The sequence below is a fragment of the Schistocerca americana genome, chromosome 5 (assembly GCF_021461395.2).
Source record: "Schistocerca americana isolate TAMUIC-IGC-003095 chromosome 5, iqSchAmer2.1, whole genome shotgun sequence".
NCBI classification, from domain to species: domain Eukaryota; kingdom Metazoa; phylum Arthropoda; class Insecta; order Orthoptera; family Acrididae; genus Schistocerca; species Schistocerca americana.
Genome location: NC_060123.1, coordinates 370,769,792 through 370,779,504, shown reverse-complemented (window position 1 = coordinate 370,779,504; position 9,713 = coordinate 370,769,792). Strand labels below are relative to the sequence as shown.

The following is a 9,713-nucleotide window of genomic DNA, read 5'->3' as shown; positions in this document are numbered from 1 at the left end:
TCTACAAACTGAAAGTGATATAATGCTCAGGCTTCCATTGCATTTTTAGGTATTTTTCTCACGTAAACTGCATGTGTTTTTCATTGTACATAAGACATCTAACATTACCAAACTATTTATAAATGCTTACAGTACAGGAATGTGAAGGTGAGCACTAGGTGAACATGTCTGTAGTCGATTGGCATCGTAGTATTACCTCCACTAGCTAGCTTACACACTTCCATGCAGTTGGGCAAGGTCGTGAGGAATTTGATTTTACGAAGACTATTCTGAAATATTTCAGACGAAGTTTGGAATTTGAGTATTACATATGAATCAGTAGTATGGTGGGAAATGGAACAATTTGTGTGCTGCTCAGTGGAGACAACATAAACCTTCACCTCACACTTTTACATGTTTAAGCAGAAATTGCAAGACAATGCCCTCAAAAACTGTAACAAATTTCCCCAAGACTATAAACAAGATGACTGACCTTAATGCAATCCGCATGGTGGGCTATCCAAGTTAGTCATAATGGCATATTCTGCATGATGCTAAGTTTAGCATTCAAGATGGGAATCTAAGATGATGATCTGTGATATCTTCAATGACATCTGAATCGAAGGTGGTGGACGTGAGGATATGGGTGTGGCCAGCAACACTGACAGTCGAAAACAGTTACTTCAGTTTCTGTGGCGCTGCAATTATCTACTCCCGCCCCCCGTTACCCCACACCCCCACCCACCTCGCCACCACCAACATCATTTCTTCTCAGTGCCCAGGCTTAGTAGCTGTCAATCAGACCTGCCATTTGTGTTCTGAGCTCCACTGTAAATGAGTAATCATGATCAAAAATGGTTCAAATGGCTCTGAGCACTATGGGACTCAACTGCTGTGGTCATAAGTCCCCTAGAACTTAGAACTACTTAAACCTAACTAACCTAAGGACAGCACACAACACCCAGCCATCACGAGGCAGAGAAAATCCCTGACCCCGCCGGGAATCGAACCCGGGAACCCGGGTGTGGGAAGCGAGAACGCTACCACACGACCACGAGATGCGGGCCCAGAATCATGATCACGAAGCGTCACCAGGGACCTAGCACATCCAGAGAAAAATAATCTGCAGCAGGGCTATTATACAGCGTGTTACAAAAAGGTACGGCCAAACTTTCAGGAAACATTCCTCACACACAAAGAAAGAAAATATGTTATGTGGACATGTGTCCGGAAACGCTTACATTCCATGTTAGAGCTCATTTTATTACGTCTCTTCAAATCACATTAATCATGGAATGGAAACACACAGCAACTGAACGTACCAGCGTGACTTCAAACACTTTGTTACAGGAAATGTTCAAAATGTCCTCCGTTAGCGAGGATACATGCATCCACCCTCCGTCGCATGGAATCCCTGATGCGCTGATGCAGCCCTGGAGAATGGCGTATTGTATCACAGCCGTCCACAATACGAGCACGAAGAGTCTCTACATTTGGTACCGGGGTTGCGTAGACAACAGCTTTCAAATGCCCCCATAAATGAAAGTCAAAAGGGTTGAGGTCAGGAGAGCGTGGAGACCATGGAATTGGTCCGCCTCTACCAATACATCGGTCACCGAATCTGTTGTTGAGAAGCGTACGACCACTTCGACTGCAATGTGCAGGAGCTCCATCGTGCATGAACCACATGTTGTGTCGCACTTGTAAAGGCACATGTTCTAGCAGCACAGGTAGAGTATCCCGTATGAAATCATGATAACGTGCTCCATTGAGCGTACATACTGACGAAACTAAAATGAGCTCTAACATGGAAATTAAGCGTTTCCGAACACATGTCCACATAACATCTTATCTTTATTTGTGTGTGAGGAATGTTTCCTGAAAGTTTGGCCGTATCTTTTTGTAACACTCTGTATTAGTGCTCATATCAGCTAAAAACAACATAAGATAGCTACGGGTGCACAAACCACGCAGCTTAAAAAACAAAAGTACTGCTTATTATTGCATATTATTATTAGTAGTAGCATTATTTATTGAATAACCATTTTATCGTATACAATGATATCTTCTTCAGATATGCTACTAAATATGAATTTACTGCTAATTTTCATGAAAGCCGCGTGGGGTAGCTATGCTGTCTAAGGCATCTTGCCACGGCTCATGCGGCTTTCTCCGCCGGAGGTTCGAGTCCTCCCTCGGGCATGGACGTGTGTGTTGCTCTTACCATAAGTTAGTTTAAGTAGTGTGGAAGACTAGGGACCGATGACCTTAGCAGTTTGGTCCCTTAGGATTTCACACACATTTGAATATGAAATAAGTTATCACACTACATCTATGGGTTCAAATGGCTCTGAGCACTATGGGACTCAACATCTTAGGTCATAAGTCCCCTAGAACTTAGAACTACTTAAACCTAACTAACCTAAGGACATCACACACACCCATGCCCGAGGCAGGATTCGAACCTGTGACCGTAGCAGTCCCGCGGTTCCGGACTGCAGCGCCAGAACCGCACGGCCACCGCGGCCGGCTACATCTATGGGCTACAAATACAAAGACCTGTTTACAACCAATATTGTGTGTGTGTGTGTGTGTGTGTGTGTGTGTGTGTGTGTGTGTGTGTGTGTGTGTGTGTGAACTAACTAATGCTAACAACAACAACAACACACACACACACACACACACACACACACACACACACACACACACACACACACACACATATGCCCGAGGGGGAGGACTCGAAACTCCGGCGGGAGGGGCCGCGCAATTCGTGCATGGCGTCTCAAACGGCGCGTCCACTCGGCATTGCCGACTAATATTGTTTTCAGCAGTTGTGTGAACAAATTAACATCGTACAAAACTAACCAACACCGTTATTTACTCTGTACCAGAACATGTTACATGGAAAAGAAATGGAATTCCACTGAAATTGTGGTTTTTTATTTTTCTTGAAAACGTTTGGGTACAGAACAAGCAGTTTTTTTGTGTAAAGATAGAGCAGAAATTTCTACATACTGCTTGTTGTGCAAGTAGGAAATTCACCTTTAAAGTATTTCAGTATTGTACAGAAACTTGGTTACTGACTTCAATCGGTTCATTTCTCTCCATGGTAGTTTAACATTACAAATTTCTTAACCCTTAACTGACGAGGTGACTTTTCTGTAGCGTATACCACAAGATCAGGTCTCTGGGTCACGTATGTTTAAACCGAGATTTAAAGATCAAATTATATGAAATTTTTAATATAAGTTACATAACACTTATTTTTACAATTATTTAAGTGTTGTTTAAATATGTCTTGTTGCTTCTTTACATACCGGGGAATTCCCTAATGTTGTCCGAGCTAGTCCTAGTAATCCGATCAATTACAATAGGGTTCTGTTGATTACCAATGAGAACGTAATTCATCGACATCATATTTATTTTTGTAAATATACTATTACAGCCGTTCACTCCTGCAGTGTATTCAACTTTCATACGGTATTTTTGATACGAGCTGTATAGAGCAGAGTTTCCCAAACTGTGTTCCACCGAATAAAAGTGTTCCACAGGAAGTGATTAAGTGCTCTGTGAAAAACTATTAAAAACATGACTCTTTTCTATATTTTGACTTAAGTAATTTTTTAAAATTTGTTTCATCTCTTGTGTTATTAGTTATAATTTAAAATTGAAGTAATCACTGAGTAAAATAGTTTTTCTCCATTTTATAAATTTTATTAACCTTCGAAATAAACAAGGTGCTCCAACAGAGGATCAGGATTCTCAAAGTGATCCGTCTGAGGAAAAGCTTGGGAACCACTGGTCTAGAGTGAACGTTGCTTTCTTGTTGGACTACTGTTGTATTTCCGCAGTTCCTGAGTTTCTTTTGTGTCGTTTCTTTCGCGGTCGCTGTGGACTAATAGGATACCATCATAGGCTTATTTAGGCCTTGGAGGCTGCCTAGGGTGGCGGATTTTACTGGGTGGCTTGTAATCTGTTAGTGTTTTTAAAGCGTTTTATTCGCAACTCTTGAAAAGAGGATGCGAACTTGACTTTCATTGAAATGAATAACATCGTAAACAATCAGCTCAAATTTCATTAACAGTTTGGGCACGCAACGGAAAAGAGTAGTTTCTGTTGTGATAATGTCTTTACGTCGTGACAATGAGACCAATATTCACTGTCGTAACTTCTTATGTGGTATGCTTTAAGAAGGCAAGTCTCGTTGCTCTCAATTAAGCTTTGTGGTGGGAGACACCGCTAACACTGTGATAGGAGCAGCTGGTGTCTACAATCAACAATGCCCATTCAGATTCAAATAATATACCGCCAGCCATTCTAACAGCCGCCTGCTTCGCTGGTAGTTCAGTTTAATTTGAAACTGTAAAGAATGCGTTGTTTACTGTTTAGTTTGTGATTTAAAATGAGTGACAGTTGGAGAGGAGTAAGTGGCTATCGGTACCAGATACTTGTAAAAAAAATGAGGCAATGAAAAAAGAGAAAAGTGTGAGAAAAAGTGCAAAAATCGATGTGCTGTTTAAAATAAGCGATCACAACCAGCTAGTTCCAGCTCGATCTCGAGCCTAGAAACATCAGAGCGTTACAATGTGGTGAATAGTATCGGAAATACTGCAATGTGTCGTTTGCGTCGGGCGTTTCCGGTGTTACAATAATAATGGCGCGGAAACCATCATTTGAGTTGTCCCAAATGGAGCATTTAATGCGAATAATGATAATGGTAGTTTCTGACTATCTTGTGGACTAGATGATAAATGAAATCCTTCGCGATTATGTCACTAAACAAGGTCATGTGGCACAGAAGATGCATTGTGACCAGTCATTTACCTTGACTTCGCGAGGTAAGTTTCTCAGAATCACGAGCTGTGGCCTGAAAGAACAAAGACTATTGTTAATATACCATAAGCTCAAAGCAAGAGTAGTGTATTTTGTCCTACACTTTACCGTTTAATCCAACACTGCGGTTGGCAAAACCTAATGAGGGATTTAATGACTCGAAAAACGGCCAGTCCTGGTTCCCTTGAAAATTTAGCCGAACGTAGGAAATGTGTGTTAACATTAAAAGGTAGTGGACAAATTACAGAGAGAGGGAGGGAATAATAAACTGACATCTCAGCTAGACACAGAAGCAAAATATTGGAGGAACGTGTTAAAAGGAGTTGTTATTGTGGTTAAAAACTTTTCCATACAAGGCCTATCTTTCAGGGGTTACAATTTTGGGACTGGGTCAACACTTACCGGAAATTTCGAGACTGAACTACAGCTAATAGCAGAATTCGATTGTTTTACATACAGAACTTTCAGTTTTGAGAAGAATTCTATATCAGTTCTGGTAGACAGCGTGATGAAGTACATTGTAGATGAAGTGAAGGAAAGTAAATATTTTTCCACCCTATTTGATTTACCCCAGCTGTTACACATATGGATCAGCTGTCTTTTGTTGCTATAAAAAGAATTATAAAAAGATGGATTTCGTTTGAGAGATTTAACTGTGTTCTACCAAATCCAGTGCAGAAACCGGAAGAATTAACTGATTCATTAATAAATTAAGAAAGTATGATTTGGGCATTCACTTATGCCAGGGTCAGTCACTGACAATCCAAGCGAAGTGGCTGGTCTCTTGCTTTGTATATTCCGGGTCCAGCTCACTCCCATGACTTGATAGGATCGTGTGCAGCAGTGTTGTCATCACGCTCTTTCGCCCTTCTCTGCTTTTACGAACTGTTGGAATATTTTGTAGACAAAATGAAATAGATTGATGAAACTCAAAATGATTCATTAAGATGCGAAGCGACTGTAAAGCGGTTGAGTCTGCAGAATCTGGAAACTGCGATACTGACATTTTTGTCAACGACAATGAGGACATTTTTTAATGCAACAAATACATTGTTTTAAAGTGTTGATACCGATATTGGGACTGTAATAAGGCAGAACGATTTTTTACTTCAATACATTCGAAAGAATCGTTCTATGTACAACACACATGAAAAAGTTGGCATCGAAAAGAGTAACGTAAATATGTACAAAACAGACACAAAAAGAAAAAAAGTCAAGAAAGCTTTGAAGGAAAAGAAATTTTGTGGATTAATACTCATCTGGTTACTATAGACAGATTGATACCTGATTTGGAGAAAAGAAAAAAATTAAAACAACTGTGTAGCAATTTTGAGCTCCTAAGTAGTTTTCTTGGCCGAGACATCACTGACCTACTGAAATGTGCTAACAACCGCAAAAGCTTCTCCTAAGTTCTTTATTCAAAGTGTTGGGCGGAAACTACGTTCAAGAACTGTTCCTTATTTGGAGGTGGCACTGCGAATATTTTTGTCACCCACTGCGCTCTCTCTCGCTCCCAGAGTTACTTGCGGTCATCCATGTCGCAGGATCGAATTAAGTCTTTTTATCTCCACGAATTCTGACCTAACACAGTTAATAGCTAAATTTGTCCCTGAATACTATCGTTTAACAGTAGAAAACACTAAGACAGTGAAATATAATTTTATGTTGTAACTGCGAAGTTTGTCGTCGGAAGACGAGAAGCACTGACCAATAAGGTAAGCTTTCTTCCTTTGTTTATTTACTCGACCACATAAGAATAAGGTAGATTTGATGTGCAACGTATGCAACAATGTAGTTATCAACTACCGGTGTTGGATCTGATTGTAATGTGTTATCGTTATAATTCATTTAATTCCGAATTCAATAAAGATCCATTTGCCCCTGGGCCAGGGATGAGACTGACTTTTTGAAACTAACCATACAGTGGTGAAGGACTGGGTGTCAACTGCCAGACTTCATAGCGCGTAGCCTTCCACCATCGTGGATTCTCGTATGTGAAAATGCGACAAAAATGGTTTCTTGTGGCACACACAACAATTAAAAGTAAAATGAGTTTACCCAGTAGCTCCGTAGCTTAATGAATAAAACCCTGCGCTTATTATAGCTGAAGATCGCTTGTTCAGTACGGTAATACAGAACAGTAATTAAAAAAAAAAATCTTTATCAAAATAGATTGTAGTCTTTATTTCTATTTGTTTCATTTGATTTGAAATATATTCCTGTTCTTATTTTCTGATCTTTGAATATCTCATTTCAGTCATTGTATTAACTTTTATTATTTTGCACAGATTTAATGAAGTGATATAGGTTGTCTCTTACATAGATCAGCCACTTTTTACAATTTTACATCAGCTTTGGTTTTTTTGTTTTTGGAAAAGAAAAAGTGAAAGCTGATGTAAAATTAATCTTAATGTAAACTAGTCGTCTGTCTGTTCAAAACCGGTAACGGTGCTATTTAAATAAATAGCATTGTAAAAAGTAGCTGGTTGCTGTTATCTTCTATGTAAGAGACAACCTATATTTTGTACTCAGCCACGGGCTCAGAATGTCAGTTTTCGACAAAACAGCATTAAAGAAGTAAATTTGTATAAAAATGTGATTGCAGTAAGGTAGCGCTTATATTTTCTCAAGGTTTGGAAAGAAATATTAGTGTGACGATAACTGTGCAAGAAAATGTAGGTACATATCGTTTCGGGACCGAAGTAAGATACTGCATTATATTATATCGTAAAATTTGAGGCCTGAAGGAAACCAAGAGCTTCTTCATGGCATTTGCTATGAGCCCCGCAATGCCTTAATCCAACTCTGCGGTACGCTTAGTTCTGCACAGCGGGTGACAAGTTTTTTTTTAAATCATGGTCCGGTTTGGACGAAGCGCATTTTCATGAGATGCTCTCTTCGTCATTCGAGTATAATCCATATTTGTTTCGAGGCATGGCGAGATGCTTACCGTTAGTACATGTATTATCAAGGCTGATGGTTATAGAACATGTATTTTAAAGGCTTCATGAGCATTTTTCTATTTTGGTTAATGTACGAAAGTTCTCTTCTCAATTCGATATTGGTGAGCCCAAGGTTGTATTATTGAAATGTTTTTGGTAATTATCTCACGACTCCAGGAGCGTTATTATTGCATTCTTACAACCTTCGTTGTTGCTCTCAAAACGTATATAAACTTCTCGTACGGTATTTTCCTGTAACTAACTCCTTCCACAAATGCATGCTCTGAGGCTTTGGAAAGCTGTTTCCTATCAGACGAAGTGTAATTAGAATACTTATACTAAATTTCATGGCAAGTTGTTAAGACTTTTGCATAAGTTCAAATCGTTCGTGAGGTAGCGTGGCCGAGCGGTCTAAGGCGCTGGTTTTAGGCACCAGTCCGAAAGGGCGTGGGTTCGAATCCCACCGCTGCCAAAACTTTTTACTTATTGCCGAATTCATCACTGCACTAAACAGACTTTACCAGGGCGAAAGTTATATCTCTAGTTAATTTTGACAGAATAAAGAATTACAGTACATTCGTTTGGTTCCCCTGTATGAACCTGAACAATCATCGTATCGAATTAACGGTAACCCATACGGGGTGTTGACAAAAAAGTTCAAAAAACGTTTTATGTTGAATAACTACACGTTAGTATCGAAAATTATTTTGGCTATTATATTTACCGTCTGGAAGTTCATGGTAATTGCTAAATACGTAGTATTTCGAACCTCCAATCATCTACCTGTAAACGGGCTACTGCAATCGTTTTCGGCTTGATCTTTTTCTCTAACATTTCTTAATCATCCAAAACTTGTGTGACTGACATATAACAGCTCATGTGCTAGATCTGGTTGTGTCGTGTATACATATCCTGTAAACTGACTCGTTCAGAGGATCTGCTTAACATTTAACTAATTGTCATTATTTTTGCAAAACACACACACACACAAATTGACCACTGTATTGTGGCTGCCGAGACTAACTATGTTACTCTTCAGAATGATAACGAGAACAATAACATAAGTTAACCAATTACACTTATCTCTTTATAGACACAAAAATAAAATTTTTAAATTCTTGATGGACTCGTGAAGTTGATCGTCTTTTTCCGAGCTGTTGTCTTATGAGCAAACATTCGTAAACATTTCGACAATAATGTGACCTAATGAACGCAGCAACTATCATAGATAATTCTAATGGTGGAGTGAGGAAGCTATCGATACCTGTTGACTTGCGAATTTCTCACGTAGGCTGGAGCCCTGGTGGTAAGTTTGTTGCATTATACAGCACAGATCAGAAGAACTGTCAGTGAAATAAAGTGCGGAAGTACTAGCACATATCAGGTGACTTGAAGAAATAAAGCCTTTTCGTTTTGATTTTCTCATGTTTGTTCAGTTTTTGTTTTTGAACGGGTTTCTTCGGAAGTTCATAAGGAAAATTTGTGACCACAGTATTTTTGTTCATAAACTTTCCTTGTGTGTTTATATGAAATTAGTACTAAAATTTTAATTATTATGACACATTTATTTTTCAATTATTGATAAAATTTCAGAACAATTAAACCTTAAAGTCCCAGATGTGGTGTCACAGACCGCAAGCGTACGCTGTTGCTATTTTAATGCATAACGGTGGAGTAGGTGATTACAAAGTTCCCTTGAGACCGAAACTGGGACTATCGTTGTGGATTCAGCAGCCAGGTCTACGTCCACTGTTCATGTTTAAAGAACCGTGACTTTGGGGATACATTTTATGATTTGAGGATAGTTTAGGAAGTGATGTTGGATGAGATGGTAGCAACATAATTGAAAGTGAATATATCTCGAAAGTACAGTAGCAGACATCACCAGGTATGGCGATGGGTGCGACACAACAATTTAAGCAACATACCTGTAGTTAGGGTGTTGAAGTAATAGAA

The 9,713-nt window shown here is 39.2% G+C and overlaps 1 non-coding gene across 1 annotated transcript; it reads left to right on the top strand.

Moving 5' to 3' along the window:
- Window positions 1-8,149: 8,149 nt before the first annotated feature.
- Window positions 8,150-8,229, top strand: Trnal-uag. Its single transcript has one exon. It is a non-coding gene; the product is annotated as a tRNA-Leu (tRNA).
- Window positions 8,230-9,713: the final 1,484 nt, after the last annotated feature.